Here is a 17,304-nt window from a genome sequence, read left to right on the forward strand (position 1 = left end):
CAGCCGGAGGAACACAGGGAGGCCCGTGTGGCAGGAGCAGGTTAGGAGATCTGGCAGGGGAAGCCTGGAGGAGCCCAGTGACAGTATTACTCAATGTTAATCAACAGCATTTGTTTAGTGCCAACTGTTTGCCTCATCTCCCTGGATCTCACAACTACCCTTTATGTGCTCAATCATGTCTGACTCTCTTGCCACCCCATGGACCATAGCCCACCAGGCTCCTCTGTCCATAGGATTTCTCGGGCCAGAATATTGGAGGGGGTTGCCATTTCCTCCTCCAGGGGATCTTCCCCACATCTCCTGTGCCTTCTGCTCTGCAGTAAGATTCTTTACCACTGACCGCTTGGGGGAAGATTGAAAATTGAAGCCAAAGAGGGGGTCTCTGGCCAGGGCTATCATCTGGCAGAGCTGGGGTTTGGTCCGCACTCAGATATGTCCCAGGGTCCCAGGCAGGACGGTGGTGGGGCCCATGGCACCTTCTGCAGTGCACTGTCAGTCACCACACCCTACCCGCCCCCCGCCCCCAATAAAGCCACCCCTCTCCTCCTCCCAGCTATTCAGGGGCTCCAGGACCCCTTCAATTTCCGGGGTGAGGAAGGACATAAATTGGGTCCAGAGTCCCTGGAGTTTGACTTGAATTCACCTGTCCTGGATGACCTTGGGTCATGCCTGTCCCTTTTGTGCCTCTGTTTCCCACTTTGTAACAAGAGACTGTGGGAGACTCTTCACTCTCAGAATAAGGTGGAGGAGGGTATGAAGCTTCCCGCTCCTGGCTGTGAACACATCCTGCAGCCCTGCTCGGGCCTGGACCCGCCCTGTGCACCTGGTGGGGAGGGGGGTGACACCCCATCCCCGTTGCTGTACGCCCGGGGAGGGGGTACCCCCGGCCCCAACCTGAGTGGCGCGCCTGGTGGTCCCCGCGCGCATACCCAGTTGTGCGCCCAATGGCCTTGCGCCCTTCCTGGGGCCCGACCCAGGCTGTGTGCCCAGCGGCCCCGTGCCCTCCCTGGGCCCCACGCGGCTCCGGCTCCGGCCGCCGCTAGGTGGAGCGAGGAGGCCGGCGGAGACGCCGCGCGGGAGGACGCGCGCTCTGGAACGCGGAATCCCGGGACGGCTCCGCGCTCAAGCCCCTTGCCCTGCAGACAGGGAAGCGCGCCGCCCCCGGGCCGGGACAGCCTGGGAGGGGTGCGCGTGGGGGGCGGGAAGGGAGGGTCCGGAGTGCTCGGTGAGGTCCCACCACCGACCCGACCTTGACCCCCGACTCCTGACCGGGCTGCCTCATGTGGATGCAGGTGTCCGGGGAGGTTGAGGCTGCCTGCCTCCAGCGTGCAGGGGCATCCGAGAATCCTTTTGGGTCAGGTCCTCAAGACCAGCTTCCCATCCCCAGGCACGGACTCAGTGTCAGGGCAGACAGGTGGGCTTCTCTGAGGAGGTGGCCTTGCAGCTGACCTGGAGCCTGAGGGATCCTGAGCAGGCTGAGCGTTCTGCTGCAGGGGGCAGCTTCCCCCCACCCCAAGGTGGGCTGCAGGCCACCCCCATTCCAGACCTTCCTATGCCATAGGAGAGGGTGATGCACTTTAGTTTTGTGCAGAGGGTACTGGGGAGCCATGGTGGGTGAGAGTGGGAGAGTGGTATGGTTAAGTTACTTTGTTTCCAAGCTCCCAGCACAGGCAGGAGTGAGGGCCTGGGTGGGCCAGGGGGAGGCTGGGGCGTCCAGGTGGGGCCTGGGCAGGGGTGGAGCAGGAAGGCTCAAAATGTGGATGGCCTGAGTGGGCTCAGGTGTTATCGCTGGCCCCAGGCTGTCCCCTGCCTCCCAAAAGCTCAGAGCTGGATCCATCCCCAACAGGAACCCCCAGCCTCCCCCACCCCTTCACCCCCACTCCCTCCTGCCTGCACTAGCTCCATCTGCCCTCTGAGGAGTGGCTTCTAGCTGCATCCTCTTGGAAGACCCATCTCTCAGAAAAGGAAACTGAGGTCCAGAGGGTTTGGTCACTCACAGCACATCCGGGGCTCCCTCTGTGTAATTGGAGCTTCCCAGGTGGCTCAGTGGTAAAGAATCTGCCTGCAATGTGGGAGATGCAAGAGACATGAATTCGATTCCTGGGTTAGGAAGCTCCCCTGGAGGAGGGCATGGCAACCCACTCCAGTGTTCTTGCATGGAGAATCCCATGGATAGAGGAGCCTGGCAGGCTACAGTCTGTGGGGCTGCAAAGAGTAGGACATGACTGAGTCACTGAGCTGTGTAAGTAGCACATATGGGTTTCCTTTTCTGCAGTTAGCACATGTGGGTCCCCTTTTGTGTAATTAGCACGTACGGGGCTCCCTCTGTGTAATTAGCACATGTGGCTTCCCTTTTGTACAATTAACACATATGGGTCCCCTTTGGTACAGTTAGCACATATGGGTCCCCTTTTGTGTAATTAGCACATGCGGGGCTCCCTCTGTGTAATTAGCACATGTGAGATTCCCCTCTGTACTGTGGTCACATCTGGGGTGCATCTGTGCAATTAATGCTTTGTGGTCCTCATGACCCCTTCTATGTCATGAGCACACCTGGGTCCCCACTGTGGTGTGATTAGCCCACCTGTGTCCTGGACCACAGAAAGGCCACATTGCCCTGGCACCCCTGCTTGTTTCCATTGCGGGGGGGATCCCCCCCACATGCTTCATTCTCCCCTTCACACCAGCTGCTCTGGGGGCAGCCCTGGGGTCCCAGCATTGTCGAGCTACCCTGCTCAACCCCTGAATCATGTCCCCAGTCGCTTTCCTACACAGGTTCCTGCACCGAGAGCCAGAATCTGACACCCACCTTCTCCCCATAGGCCACCTCTCCTCCTTGCTCCCTGCCCCCAGCCATCCTGTTCTGTTTGTCCCTGCCTCAGGGCCCTTGCACAGATGTTCCCTTCCTGTGTGTGACAACGCTGGGCCAGCCAGGCAAAAGTTAGCCTCCTTAATGTGCCGACCCATTCTCACTTTCAGTCCAACAAGATTTATTAAAAATGAGGTGGAGGTTGTGCTCCTCTCCCTCCAGAAAGTCATGGTCGAGTTCAGGAGACAGACGTGCTTGAAAAAGGGCTACCTTGTACACCAAAAGAGTGAGAGGTATGTTCTTACCCAGAAGAACTATAAATGCACACACCACGTACTTCACCTGTTCAAAGTGGGCAGTTCACTGTTTTCAAGTCCATTCACTCTGTTGTGCAACTATGACGTCTGTCTAATTCCAGAACATTCTATCCCCCTCAAAAGAGACCCCGTCTCCATCACCGTCACCCCCATCTCCTCCCCCAGCCCCTGACAACCAGGAACCCACTCTCTGTGTCTGTGGATCTGCCTGTTCTGGACGTTTCCCATCAGTGGAATCACACCCTGTGTGTCCTTCTGTGTCTGCTTCCCTCACTGAGCATCGTGTTCTCAGGGTCCGTCCATGCAGTAGTGAGTGTCAGGGCTTCATCCCCTTTTCATGGCTGAATGATGCTCCCGTGTGTGGATGTTCCCATTTCATCCTGTCCTTTTCTCCACGTTAGTCAAGGTCCCGATGAGATCCATGTCCCAATATCATACACAGACCACTGGAACTGACCCTTCCTCCCTGTGGCCAGCACTTCCAGGCTGGGGTCCCACAGGGATCTACAATTTTCCCCAACCCCCCCAACTGTCCCCCTCTAGTACAACACACATGGAATCAGTGCGCTTCCCTCATGCAGGACTCTGTTACGGGAGAGGCCCGACACTCCCTGCTTCCTGGGGCAACCAGGGCACTTGTAAAAATCCCCAAATCAGACCATGACCCTCCTCTGCCTAAATCTGTGGCTCCTGACTGCCCTTGGGGCTAATCCGGATTCCAGGGCATGGCCGGACATCCCTGCTGCCACAGGGTGGGGTCGCGTCATCCTCAGGAGGGTCCTGGCTCAGATGGGAAGGGAAGGGCAGGCAAAGGCTGGGTGCATGAGACTGGCCCCATTCCCAGGTAATGAGATGGAGGTTTGGGTGGTATGGTGTAAGTCGAGACTCCAGAGAGCGAGGTCTCAGCTACCCTAGGTGATGTCAGCTGAACCCCTAGACATGCGGACCCTGCTACCCACCCAGCATCCCTGCCCGGAAGGAATGGCCCTTGTGGGCAGCTCAGCATCCGGCTGTGGCTTCCGGTGATGGTGAGGCGGGGATGGTGCTTGTCAGAGACCCTCAGACCTGCGGGAGGACTGCCAGCCTAGTGAGGGTCCCCAGGGCCCCCGGATGGCCCGCTGTCCCTCTGTCCCCACCCTAATGGGATTGAGACTTTTGAAGTTAATAGGAAACCAGGAGGCTCCCACGTAGAGAATAGACGAGAGGGCTTAGAGGGGCCTTTGTGAGCCGGGCCTGCGGTGATGAAAGTACCGTGAAATCCACGGTGTCACCGATGCCCCGTGACCATGACAGGCTCCTTTACTGGAAGAAAAGAAGGGAAAATTCCTCAAATAGTTATATGTATGCATGTGAACATACATGTATGTACATGCAGTGGCAGCGGCCCTGCTAGGCCTGAGGTGCCATCTCAGCAGAGCGCTCACCGCTGGGGCCTCTGCATCAGGCAGGATGGTCCGAGATACTGGGGAATTTTGGCAGCCAGGAGTTCCCGATTTTCAGGCTCAGCCTGAGTCAGAGCTTTTGTCAGAGCCTGAGTCAGCCATTTGTCACCCAGGGCAGGGAGCCCTGCTCACAGCTTGTTGCTCTCTGCTTGCATGCCTCTGGGGATGGGAGGATCACTACCTTGCAAATCTTCCAGACAAAGCCTCCTTGCATGTGGACCTGGTTGAGGGCGAAGTTATGCCTTACCTGGGGGTGGACATCCAAAGTCAGGGAGGACAGGGACACAGGACAGAAGCGAGTGCCATGGTTTCAACATTATTGAGATACTAATATCTCTTACTATTTTTTTGGGGGGGCCTTTATTTTTTGTTGGGGGGGTCTTTGTTGCTACACATGGGCTTTTTTTAGTTGCAATGAGCGGGGGCTACTCTCTGTTTCGGTGCTCAGGCCTCTCATTTCAGTGGCTTCTCTTGTTGCAGAGCACGGGCTCTAGAGTGCAGGCTCAGTAGTTGCAGGACACAGACTTAGTTGCCCCACGGCATGTGGAGTCTTCCTGGACCAGAAATCAAACCCGTTTCCCGTGTATGGGCAGGTGGAGTCTTATCCACTGGACCACCAGAGAAGTCTGAGGTACTCACATATCCTACAGTTCATTCATTTACAGTGTACAGTTCATTTGTTTATCTCTATTTACAAGGTTATGTGTCCATGGACACAATCAATTCTAGAACATTTTCATCCTTCCCAAAAGAAGTCCTATCCCCCCCATCAGCAGTCACCCCCACACCCTCCCCAGCCTCTGACAACCAGAAACCCACTCTCTGTGTCTATGCATCGGCCTGTTCTGGATGTTTCCCATCAGTGGAATCATACCCTGTGTGTCATTCTGTGTCTGCTTCTCTCCCAGGGCATCATGTTCTCAGGGTCCATCCACGTGGTAGCCAGTGCCACGGTTTTACCACTTTCCAGGCTGCATGGTGTTCCTGGGTGTGGAAGGACACGTGTGTTTATCTGTCACCATTGATGGGAGCTCAGGCCGTTTCCCCTCCCTTGGAGTTAATGGAGAGAATGCTGTTCTTTTGGAAACCCTTTAACCATCCTATGCCTTGTGTGTTAAACCCTCACACAAGGTCAAGGCCCCCTGAGGCCAAAAGTAAAGTACGGGTCCCAACCCAGTGAGGGGCTTCTGCAGCTCCAGGGGAAAACCTCCAGTGGGGTCAAGGGTATGGACCCTGAGTCTCTTCAGGTGATCCCACCCTGACCCCAGTGTCTGCATCTGCCAAAGGGCTTTACCAGCACTGTATGTCACAATCTGGGGACACCATCTGTGCCTGCACCTGCTTTCACTTAAAGGTGGCTCGCACGCTCCTGCAGATGGGAGTCTCACCGCTGCTGTGACTGGAGGGCAGGCTGAGCATATAAAGGGGATCTCCCCGTGCCCATGACCCCTCCATTTTCTGTCCAGACCCCCAGGAGGGCAACTTTCTGCCTGTGGTCCCCAACCTCAGAGGGGGTGGTCCCAGAGGAGTGTGTTCACACCTGCTGTGCAGAAGTGGAGAAGGAAGGGGTGGGGGGGATCCCTGAGCCCACCCTGGGGGTGGACCCACCTGATGCCTGCAGCCCAGTGGGGGCACTAAATCCTCCTTGTCCACTGGCCGGGCCCTCCCTGGACCTGCCCCACTCTGCCCATCGTGCCAGGCAGCCTGCACCCAACAGTCCCCAGGGAGGAGGGGGGCTGCATAAATCCCTCCCCTCATCCACCCCCAAGTGCATCCATCTCCTTCTTTTCCTAAAGGAGGTCCAGGAGACCGAGTGGAGACTGTGTGGGGCAGAGGCCAGAGAGGTCATGGGGGAAAATGGCCACACGGTGGTTTGGAGACACAGAGACAGAGAGACACAGGAGGAGCTGGGGCCAGGTTGGGGTTTCCAGGCTAGGAGCTTCATTCTCAGCTCCCAACCCCCCGAACCCCATGCCCTGACTGACCATGACCTGTTCTGTGGCCTCAGGTGGGAGGCCACCTGACCCCTCTGAGTCTGGGATCAAGGGTGAGCTGATGCTGCCAGGTCAGGGCTCCGGGGAGTTCAGGGGCCGCTTCATGGCCATTCCCAGTGTCCGGAAGCTCTGGGGTGGCCCCATCTAAGCGCCTGCTGAATGCCAGCCACAGCCTCGGGGATTGGGGGAAGTGCTGGGACACCTTTGGGCTCTGCCAGGCCTGAGCAACCCAGGCCCCTAGGAAGGTTGCCAGGCCTGATCCTGGAGCTGAGGGGGGACCCTCTTCTGTGTGGTGTTTTTTTTTTTTGGCAGTGCCATTCAGGATTTTTGTTCCCAAACTGGGGATTTTTGAAATATAATTAATTAATTAATTTTTGGCTGTGCTCGGTCTTCGTTGCTGTGTGGGCTTTTCTCTAGTTGCGTTGAGTGGGGGTTACTCTCTAGTTCAGAAGTTCAGGCTCTTCACTGTGGTAGCTTCTCTTGTTGCAGAGCACAGGCTCTAGAGTGCAGGCTCAGTAGTTGTGGCACACCAGCTTAGGTGCTCTGAGGCATGTAGGATCTTCCCAGACCAGGGATTGAACCTGTGTCCCCTGCATTGCAAGGCAGATTCTTAGCCATTGGACCACCAGGGAAGCCCCTGAAGTGAAATTTTAGAGGATGATAAACTAGGGACTTCCCTGGTTGTCCAGTGGTTAGAACTCTGTGCTTCCCTTGCAGGTACGTGTGGGCTTGATCCCTGTTTGGGGAGCTAGGATTCCACATGCTATGTGGCATGGCCAAAAAAAAAGATAATAAAATAATGAAGACAGAGCAGTCCTGTCCTCAGGGAGCCTGCCGTCCATGAGCTCCACAAGCTGCCTCTGTCTCTTTCAGCCCCGGTCTCTCCCTGTCCATCTCAACAAGCTCCAAGGGAAGGGGCAGGAGGCTTTCCCAAAGGAGGTGTCATCTGAGCTGAGGCCTGAAAGGAAAGGAGTGTCTTGCGGTGAGTTGGGCAGAAGGCATGAGAAGAGCAAAGGCCCTGAGGTGGGGGCGCAGCTGGGTGTGTTTGCAGGTCTACTGGGTGGTAGGTGTGGCTGGAGTGAGGGACTAGGGGAGGGAGAGGTTGGCATGAGGAGGCCAGTGAGGGCTTGGGGAGGGTTCCAGGGAGGAGCTTGCTTCCTCCCCCCCACTCTCTGAGGTTCCTGGGCAGCCATGGCAGAGTTTGGAGCAGGGGAGGGACATGATCTGGTAGTGGCCCATCAGGAGAACCAGGCACAGAGGGCTGCCTGGAGGTGGTGGAAGGAGCCCAGGGCAGAAATCCTACCAAAAGGACCTTGGATGGTGGCTCCTGTGCCCAGTGGCGAGGGTCCTGGTGCCCATAGCCACTCTCTGAGAAGAAGGGCCCCTGCCACCCTTCCAGCTCTCAGCTATTGTCTGAACTCTGAGGGAGCACCGGGCCCAGCAAGAACTCGGGGCGTTGACCAGCTGCAGCGGGGGCAGCTCCTTCCCACCCTGGGCAGGTGAGGGAGGCTTGGTTTGCAGAGGGACCAGCATGTCCCTGTGGCTGGCATGGCGGTGTCTCTGCTGGGGGAACTGCCCCTTATGGCCCCTGGCATGGCCAGCCGGTCACCTCCACCTGCTAGGTTCTGCAGGATTCAGTGTTGTTGTTTAGTGGCTCAGTCATGACAAACTCTTTGTGACCACATGGACTATAGCCTTCCAGGCTCCTCTCTTCATGGGATTCTCCAGGCAAGAATACTGGAATGGGTTGCCATTTCCTGCTCCAGGGGATCTTCCTAACCCAGGGACTGAACCTCCATCTCCTGTGTCTCCTGCATTGGCAGGTGAGTTCTTTACCACTGAGCCACCAGGGAAGCCCAGCGTCCAGTGTACAAATGGAAAAACTGAGGCTGGGGCTCACCTTGGCTGGACTGCATCTCAGGCCCCATCCTGGTTCCCAGGCCCGCCCTGGCCCAGGACGCTGCTCCCTCCTGGAACACGCGGATTGAAATTCTCAGGCCGTGCCCGCCAACAGAGAATCCATAATGCATTGTTTAGACAGATGCCTTTAAACCGCTGGCAGGGGTTTGGGGGAATGGTGAGGAGGGGGGCTGCGTTGGGAGGGTCACCCTTTTTTCCTGCACAAAGGTCAGCTGCAGACTGTTGCCAAGGCAACGGCCAGCTTAAAGATGGAGGCTTAAGGAAAACAGACATTCCCCTCCCTGAAGTACCCTGTGTGAGGGGCCTGGTCGTAGGCTCTGGGGGCGGGGGGGCGGGCACAGAGCAGAGCCCAGGGAGGTACAGAGTGGGGGCCCTGGGAGGAACGTGGGGAATGAGGGGCAGATCTCAGTCCTGCCCCGGCTGGGTCTGGGGCCTGCTGAGACCCCCTGAGCCTTGGTGTTCTCAGTGGTGAAGTGGGAACAACAGGACCCCTGGCCCAGCTGGTGGTGGAGTCACCTCCCAGGCCCTCCAGCAGCTCTGATGCAGCCAGTGGTACCTGGGGCTTAGAGGGCATCCCCGTCTCCCGGGGGGTATGTCCCGTCTGAGCAGTGCCCCAGAGGATGAGCTGAAGCATGGGAGAGGCCAGGGTTCTCCTTCACTGATTCCCGAGCCCAGGGCAGGAATCCTGCCAGCCCTCTGGGTCTGAACAAGACCCGAGGCTCAAATTTGCAAACCCAAGGGCAGTGATCTCCGTGGAGAAACCATCCCCCACCCCGCCCAAGAGGGATTACGGGGCCTGAGACCCTTGGGTAGCAGCCACTTCTGACCCTGTGGGCTCCCAGGTCCTTCAGAACCAGCAGGAGTGGACGTGAGCAGGCCTCAGCTTGGGGCCACATCTGTGGCTGACATTACTGTTTGGCTGTTACATAAAAACAGCCTGTCTGCACAGATGTCTCTCCCAGAGAGAACTTTGAACTAAGGTGTGCGCCTCCTCACAGGCTATAGTCTTTCATGGCAGTTTTAGTTAGCAGTGACCACGTCTGACTCCTGCGATACAAGGGACGAAATTAGGAAGGCAACATTTTCGTTGAGATGAACTACACACAACATAAAATTAATTGCATTCAGGCAAATAATTCTGTGGAATTTTGTACATTCACAGGGTTAGGGTTACTAACCATCACTTCTATCTGATTCCAGATCACCCCATACCCCGAAAAGGAAGATTGTCCCCATCAGCAGTCACCCCCTACTCCCTCCCCAGCCCCTGACAACCCACTCTCTGTGTCTGTGGATCGGCCTGTTCTGGACATTTCCTACCAGTGGAATCACACCCTGTGTGTCCTTCTATGTCTGCTTCCCTCACTGAGCATCGTGTTCTCAGGGTCCATCCATGTGGTAGCAAGTGTTAGGGCTTCTCTCCTTTTCGTGGCTGAGGGATGTTCCCGTGTGTGGAGGGACAGAGGCATCTTTATGAAAACCTGTGCTGAATCATGCTGTACACGCTGATGGCACCCACCATCTAGGTGGGCCAGAGCTGCCCCAGGGGAGCAGGAGGGCCCAGGACAGAGGCCAGGGTCCCTGCCCGAGGCTGTTCTAGGGGTGCTGGCCCCAGCCGGGGGTTGGGGGTCAGCAGGTGGATTAAGGGGACCCACAGCAGGTTCTCGTGTGTTTGATGACTATGTATATGCTGTGTGCTAGGCACTGCTCTGGGCACGGGGAAAGTAAGGCTCCAGCTTTCACCGGGGGCTCTGGGGGAGGGTCCATCCTGCCTCTCCCAGCCTTTGGGGGCTCCAGGCATCCAGGGCTTGTGGTCCCATCACCCCAGTCACTGCCTCCATTGACACATGGCCTCTTCTGTCTCATAAGGAAGCTTGTCAGTGGTCCTAGACCACCCTAATCACTTGGGGCTTCCCAGGTGGCTCAGCAGTAAAGAATCCGCCTGCCAATGCAAGAAACACAGGTTCAATCCCTGGGTCTGGAAGATCCCCTGGAGGAGGAAGTGGCAACCCACTCCAGTATTCTTGCCTGGGAAATCCCATGGACAGAGAAGCCTGGTGGGCTACAGTCCACTGGATCTCAAAAGAGTTGGACTTAACAATTAAACAACAACAACAAATCACAGCAAGGACCCCAGGGCCTTGACTGGCTGCAGTGGGGGCGTCTTTACTTGGGGAATTGCTCTTTACCAGCCTGGCCAGCTGTTCATCTCCTCTTCTCTTTTCTCTAAATCCTTAACTTAAAAAAATATGGCCTGTGTGGACCAGAGAGTCAGGTTGGGGGGCATTCAACTCCAATTCTAAAGTCAGAGTCACCCCCACCACAACAGGTGGGTCAGGACACCAGGAGGCCTTGGTCCTCTGGCAGAGCAGTGGGCCCTCCCATCTTGGACCTGCGGGATTGAGTACCAGCAGCTTCTTCATTTCCATATTTTAAAAACTTGTGATAAGATACACATAACATTAAACCTATCACTTCAACCATGTTTAAGTGCATAGCTTGATGGCATTAAGCATATTCACACTGTTGTGCAACCAGCCGCCCATCATCTCCAGAACTTTTTCATCTTCCCAAATGGAAGCTCTGTCCCCATGAAACGCTAGCTCCCTCTCCCTTCCCCCACCCCAGCCCCACCATCTACTTCCTGTCTCTGGATCTGACTCCTCCAGGGACCTCCTGTGAGTGGAATCAGTGTGTGTCCATGTGTCCTTCTGTGTCTGGCTTCTCTCACTGAGCATCATGTCCTCAAGGTTTGGCCACAGTGTTGGAGGTGTCAGAACCTCCTTCTTTTTTAAGGCTGAGTAATATTCCAGTGTGTGAATGGACACGGGTTGTTTCCACCTCTTGGTTACCATGAATCACAGTGCTGTAAACATGGGTATGCAAATATCTTTTTGAGACCCTGCTTTCGATTGGGCAAATACTCAAAGATGACCCAGAAGTGGGATAACTGGGTCACGTATGCATCTATGTTTAATTTGGGGGGAGGGAGCACTGCTATCCTGTTTTGCACAACAGCTGCCTGTGTTGTGCTCCATCAGCCGTGTACCACCCCTCAGCCAGCATGGCTGCCCAACACTGTGGCAGAGATGCCATATTTGATTACTGAGTTTTTACCTGCTATTTTCATAATAAATACAGACGCGGGGCACCCTCTGTAGGGGAACCTGTTTGGAGACACACCTGCTTGGGGGCTCCCTGTCAGGGGAAGCTCCAAGGCAGCACTTTGGAGGGTGCACACCATGCCTAGACATCGTATTCAAAAGCAGAGACATCACTTTGCTGACAAAGTTCCTTCTAGTCAAAGCTACGGTTTTGCCAGTAGTCATGTACAGATGTGAGAGTTGGACCATAAAGAAAGCTGAGCACTGAAGAACTGATGCTTTGGAACTGTGGAGAAGACTCTTGAGAGTCCTTTGGACTGCAAGGAGATCAAACCAGTCAATCCTAAAGGAAATCAACCCTAAATATTCATTGGAAGGACTGATGCTACAGCTGAAGCTCCAGTACTTTGGCTGCCTGATACAAACAGCTGACTCATTGGCAAAGACCTGAGTGCTGGGAAAGATTGACGGCAGGAGGAGAAGGGGACAACAGAGGACGAGATGGTTGGCTGGCATCATTGACTCAATGGACATGAGTTTGAGCAAACTCTGGGAGATAGTGAAGGACAGGGAAGCCTGGGGTGCTGCAGTCCAGGGGTCATGAAGAGCTGGACACGGGTGACTGAACACCACCACCATGCACTGCAGCCATTCAGTATCCTCTGCCTCTGGCCCAGTGTGTGGTTTTCTGGGGGCGGCTTTAGCAAATGACCACAAGTTACATGGCTTCGAGTGACAGGATTGATTCACTCTCAGTTCTGGAGGCCAGAAGGCAAAGGTCCAGGTGTGGGCAGGGCCGTGTGGCCCCTTGAGGCTCCAGGAGAGGGTCCTTTGGGCCTCTTCTAGGGTCTGGCAGTTTCCTGATAATCCTGGGCCTCCCTCGGTTTGAAGCTGCAACACCCTGATCTCTGCCTCCACTCTCACGCAGCCTCTCCCTGTGCATCTGTGTCCCAGTGTTCCTCTTCCTACGTGGACACCAGCCATGGCACCAGGGCCACCTTATCCATTGTGATTTCATCTTAACTTGATCTCGTCTACAAAGACCCGATTTCCAAATAAGCCCTGGATCCCAGGTTCTGAGACTTGGGACGTGGACCTAACTTTTGGGGGCATACACAACCCACAATACTGAGGGATGAGAAAACCCACCTTTATAGATTAGAACTGACTCTAAGTTTGTGTAAATTTCATGTCAATGCCCTTGGGTGGGGGGAGTCAAGCAGATTCTTATATGACAGTAAGATCTGGCCAGAGGAGCCTGGGGATGTGAGAACTCTGAAACATGAAATGAAACATGAAATCCTAGATGAGATCCAGGAGCAGAAAGAAGATATCAGTGGAAAATGGGTGAAATCAAAGAAAGGCTGGTTTCCTTGTTAGGGAATTCCCCCTCCTGTCAGTTTCCCATGGGAAGCTGGGTGTCAGGAACCCAACAGGCTGGCTTTACAACTTTTCTGAAAATCTCAAATTATTCCACAATAGACAGTTCACTTGGTAAAGACATCATTGGATTGTCTGTAGATCCATAAAGTCCTAGAAGAAATTTCAGATAAGCTTCTTTTTAGTTTTGAGATGAGGGAATCCTTTTAAAATTTGCTCTATGGAGAACGAAATGGCAACCCACTCCACTATTCTTGCCTGGAAAAGTCCATGGACAGAGGAGCCTGGCGGGCTGCAGTCCATGGGATTACATGACTGAGCATGTGTGCACAAGGGTGGAGGGAGACGGGTTGGTAGAAATAAAGTGGTAGAACTAAAAAAATAAATAAAAATAAATAAAATTTGCTCTAAATTCCAGAAACCATCAAGAAAAAACAAACAAACAAACAAAAAAAACCAAAAAACCCTTCAGGGACTTCCCTGGCAGTTCAGGGTGGTTAAGACTCCACGTTTCTACTGCAGGGGGCTTGGGTTCCACACCTGGTCAGGGAACTAAGATCCCACATGATGCTTGGTGTGGCCAAAATAAAAGAAAAAAATCTTTAACTATCAGATCATTGAAAAGTTTACAACAAATTATATGTGGGTAACCATTGGGACACACAATTAATAATACTAATGTAAAAAACTCTGCTGCGAATCAACAAAGACTGGCAACCCAGGAGAAAAAATTGGCAAAATCGGTGAAAATGCAGTTCTCCATGCGAGAGATGTTCAGCTCAACAGCCAAAGAAATCACTGAAAAGAGATGTCTTTTCATTTTTTTCTGTGTTTTTTTGGACAAGGCTGAATGACTGATAGAGATTTAAATTGGTTACACTCTATATAGCCTTCATATATTATATATATTGGTTAAAAAAACAATTTTTTTAACCAATGGTCTGAATCATCTATTTTTAAAGATTTAATGCATGCTCAGTGAAATAAGTCAGAGAAAGGCAAATACTATTTGATCTCAGTGCCAATGTAGAATCTGAAACAAAAACCAAGCTCACAGATGCAGAAAGCCAATGAGTGGTAGATAGAGGGGGTGTTCAGGGGAATTGGGTGAAGGGGTTCAGAAAATACATAATTCCAGTTATGAGATCAGTAACTTACAGCTTGGTGACTATAATCAACAGTGCAGCCTATATTTGAAAACTGCTAACAGTGATCTTTAAAGTTCTCATCAGAAGAAAAAATAATTTGTAGCTTGGTGTGAAAGGATACGAAATTATCACGGTGATCATTTCTTAACATACACAAATATGGAATCATTCTGTATACCCACAATTAGCACAATGTTATATGCCAATTATATCTCAATTTAGCAAAAAAAAAAAGGCAACGGTAAAAAATGTTTAAGGGCAGTTGGGGTGGGGCCATGTGGCTCCTCATATCAACACCAGCTTGGGTCCTGGGCTCAGTGGTTCTACTTCTAGAAAAACATTGTCTGAAAGCCGCAGCAGTCAGGGGGCAGCGCGTATTCAGGGCTGTGTCCCCACCAGTGACCTGCACATTCATCTCCAGGGATCCTAAGGATTCACTCCCTTCTGTGTGGAGGGATCCCCAGCAACCACCGTAAACAAGTGAGTCTGAAAAACAAACAAACAAACAAGTGAGTCTGGCTGTGAGAGACGCTGTCCTTGATATGCTGGTGTCAAACTCGCCAAACTACATGTAAAACACTTAGGACGTGCCCCAGCCATCGCCCCGTTTATCCCTGGCGTTTATCCCAGAGAAGTGAGCATTCACGTTTTGCTCACAGCCTGTGCAAGACCGTGCAGGGCAGCTTATTTTCAAAACCTTCTAGTGGGAACCAACCCAGATGCCCTCAATTGGTGACTGGCCACACTGGCTGGGACGTATGTCCCACAGAATGTTCCTATGCACGACGTCGGAAGCAGCCACAGGGATGGGCAACACGGTACGTGTTACACGGGTGCCGTGTGGAGCTCTGAGGGCTCTGAGCTGCACAGTTGCATCGACAGAATAATCTCAAGATGAGAAGAGACAGAGAAACGACATGGGGCTGGGGGATGAGTGGGGCAGGAGTTACAGGAATCTGCACGGGAGATACAGTGATACAACCAAAATTCATACAACCTATATACAATGGATACAAAGAAGTCTGCATCCACCCAGCCTTATGCAGCATCTTAATATCGGATGCCTGGTTTTGACCGTGGAGGGAAGCTGGGTGATGTGTAGAGGAGCCTCTCGGTGCTGTCTCCACCTCTTCATGTGATTCTGTAATTATCTCCAAATAAACAGTAAGAAAAAAAAAATAAAACAGCATAAAAAAATACGATCCCATTTGTGTGAAAGCACAGACTCCCTGACAGGGTGTTCCCAGGATGGTGATGTCCGTACAATCTAGGGGAACGTCTCCTTTCTCCCTTTTCTGAACGCTCACAGAGTTTTTCCACAGGAGGTATATTTTTTTACCATACCAAAAAAAAAAAAAAAGAGCAAGTTTTCATTTTTTGGAAAAGACGCGCCTGTGTTCTGGCCAGCCTCTGTGTGTGTCATGTCCTTGGTGCCCGAATGTATGAATGGGAGCCGCATTACATGTGGTCCCCACAGACGCGACAGTGTGATTTAACACTTGTCACGGCTTCCTGAGGAGGGTCACGCAAGGGCAGCGGTAACCCTGCTCCGACAGGGAATTAGTGTCAGCCCTGGGCTGGCCGCCCGACGCCTGCCCTTTCCCTGGCGGGCCGGCGACCCCTGAGTCTCCCTGTGGCTCTCTCTCCTCCTGGCCATGACAATGGGGCACCGGCATCATAGAAAGCGTGGAGAACACTGAAAAATAGTTCTAGATCAAGCCACAAACTCTCACTCGAAGGTCTTCACCCAGGACCCACCCTGGCACCAAGGAGTATATACCCCCCTGCCCCTTCCCTCCCGGATCCGTGTGCGTGCGTGTGTGTGTGTGTGTGTGTGTGTGTGTGTGTGTCCCAGCGCCTCTGTGTATGTGCTCACCCACTTTTCCTCTCCTGGTTAGGGGTATTTTGCCTGCTGACTTGTAACTTGTTTACCCCCTAACAATGTCTCCGGAGCTACCACGGTTCTTCTCTCATGAGGATGGTGCTGGGACAGAAGTTTTGGCGGCTACAACCATCCTCCCTCTGGTCCGGGCAGTGGTTTGATGCTTGCTGGGACTTCTCCCAGGAGGCAGCCCCCTAGCCCCCCTCCTCCAGGGAGCTGAACAGATGTCCCCTGATCGTCCTCCAGGAGGGCAGCTCAGGTCCACACGCCCTCTGGCCATGGAGGACAGGAGAGACTGGGCAAGCGAGGCTGATTTAAAAAGCCACGGAGGTAGGTGGTTACTCTAACATGGATGGGATCACAGGTGATGCGCGGCCTCTTTCTCCCCCCAGGTGTTTTTAGTGGTCTTGTATCTTCTGACACCTGCTGCCTTGTCTCTGGTCTGCTTTTCTCTCCGGAGTCTTTGTTTCTTTCTCTCTGGCCAGGCAGAGCTCTTTCATACAGCCTGGGAGTGTGGTGGTGTTGTGCAGTGTGGTTTGGGGTGACGGGACATTCTCTCCTTTCTTGATGGCCCCGGACCCAGCAGGGGCTGATGGCCTGCCTTTGAAAGTGGAGAGGATGAACAGCTTGGGGTGTCCAGGTTGGCTGCCCCCCTGGTCCCCTGCCCAGGAAGCCTCACTCAGGTCTGAGGACCTGAGCCCTCAGGTCCTCTGCCCACTGAGGACCTGAGTCCCCGGTCCTCTGCCCACTCCTTCAGGCAGGAAATTTCTGTGTCTTCTTTTGAGATTCCTACCCCCGCTTTGGCTCCAGGCGGAATACTTCTTTCTTTTTACCCTTCTGGAAAATTTCCTGCAGATTATATTCAATTCTCCCTAAACACCCTCTGCACATTCACCCCCAGCCACCAGGCAGAGCCCCCCAAATCTGATGCAGACTGGAGAACAGGCTGGTGTCTGGAGGGGGCCAGGAAGGACCCGCCACAGCTCGGCTTGTCGTATGACCAGGGGCAAGACCCAGGCCTCGGCGCCCCGACCCCGGGCACAATGCTGTGCGGGGCCCATGCTCAGCAGGACCCCAGGCGTCCTGGAGGGGGTTGGGGCGGGCAAGGAGGGGAGGTAGGGGCACAATGGGCCCCTGAACCCTCCCCCGGGGTCCAGTTCTCCCGAAATCAGACGGACACGGCTATGGAAAGCCGAGGCTTGTGGTGCAGCGAGGCGCTGGGTGCACAATGAGGGCTGTCGTCCCGAGTTTTCTGCCATCCCCACGGCCACCATGGAAAGCGGGGGCCAAGGGCATTCCAGGCCGACT

Source organism: Cervus elaphus, chromosome 9 (assembly GCF_910594005.1).
Source record: "Cervus elaphus chromosome 9, mCerEla1.1, whole genome shotgun sequence".
Lineage (NCBI taxonomy): Eukaryota > Metazoa > Chordata > Mammalia > Artiodactyla > Cervidae > Cervus > Cervus elaphus.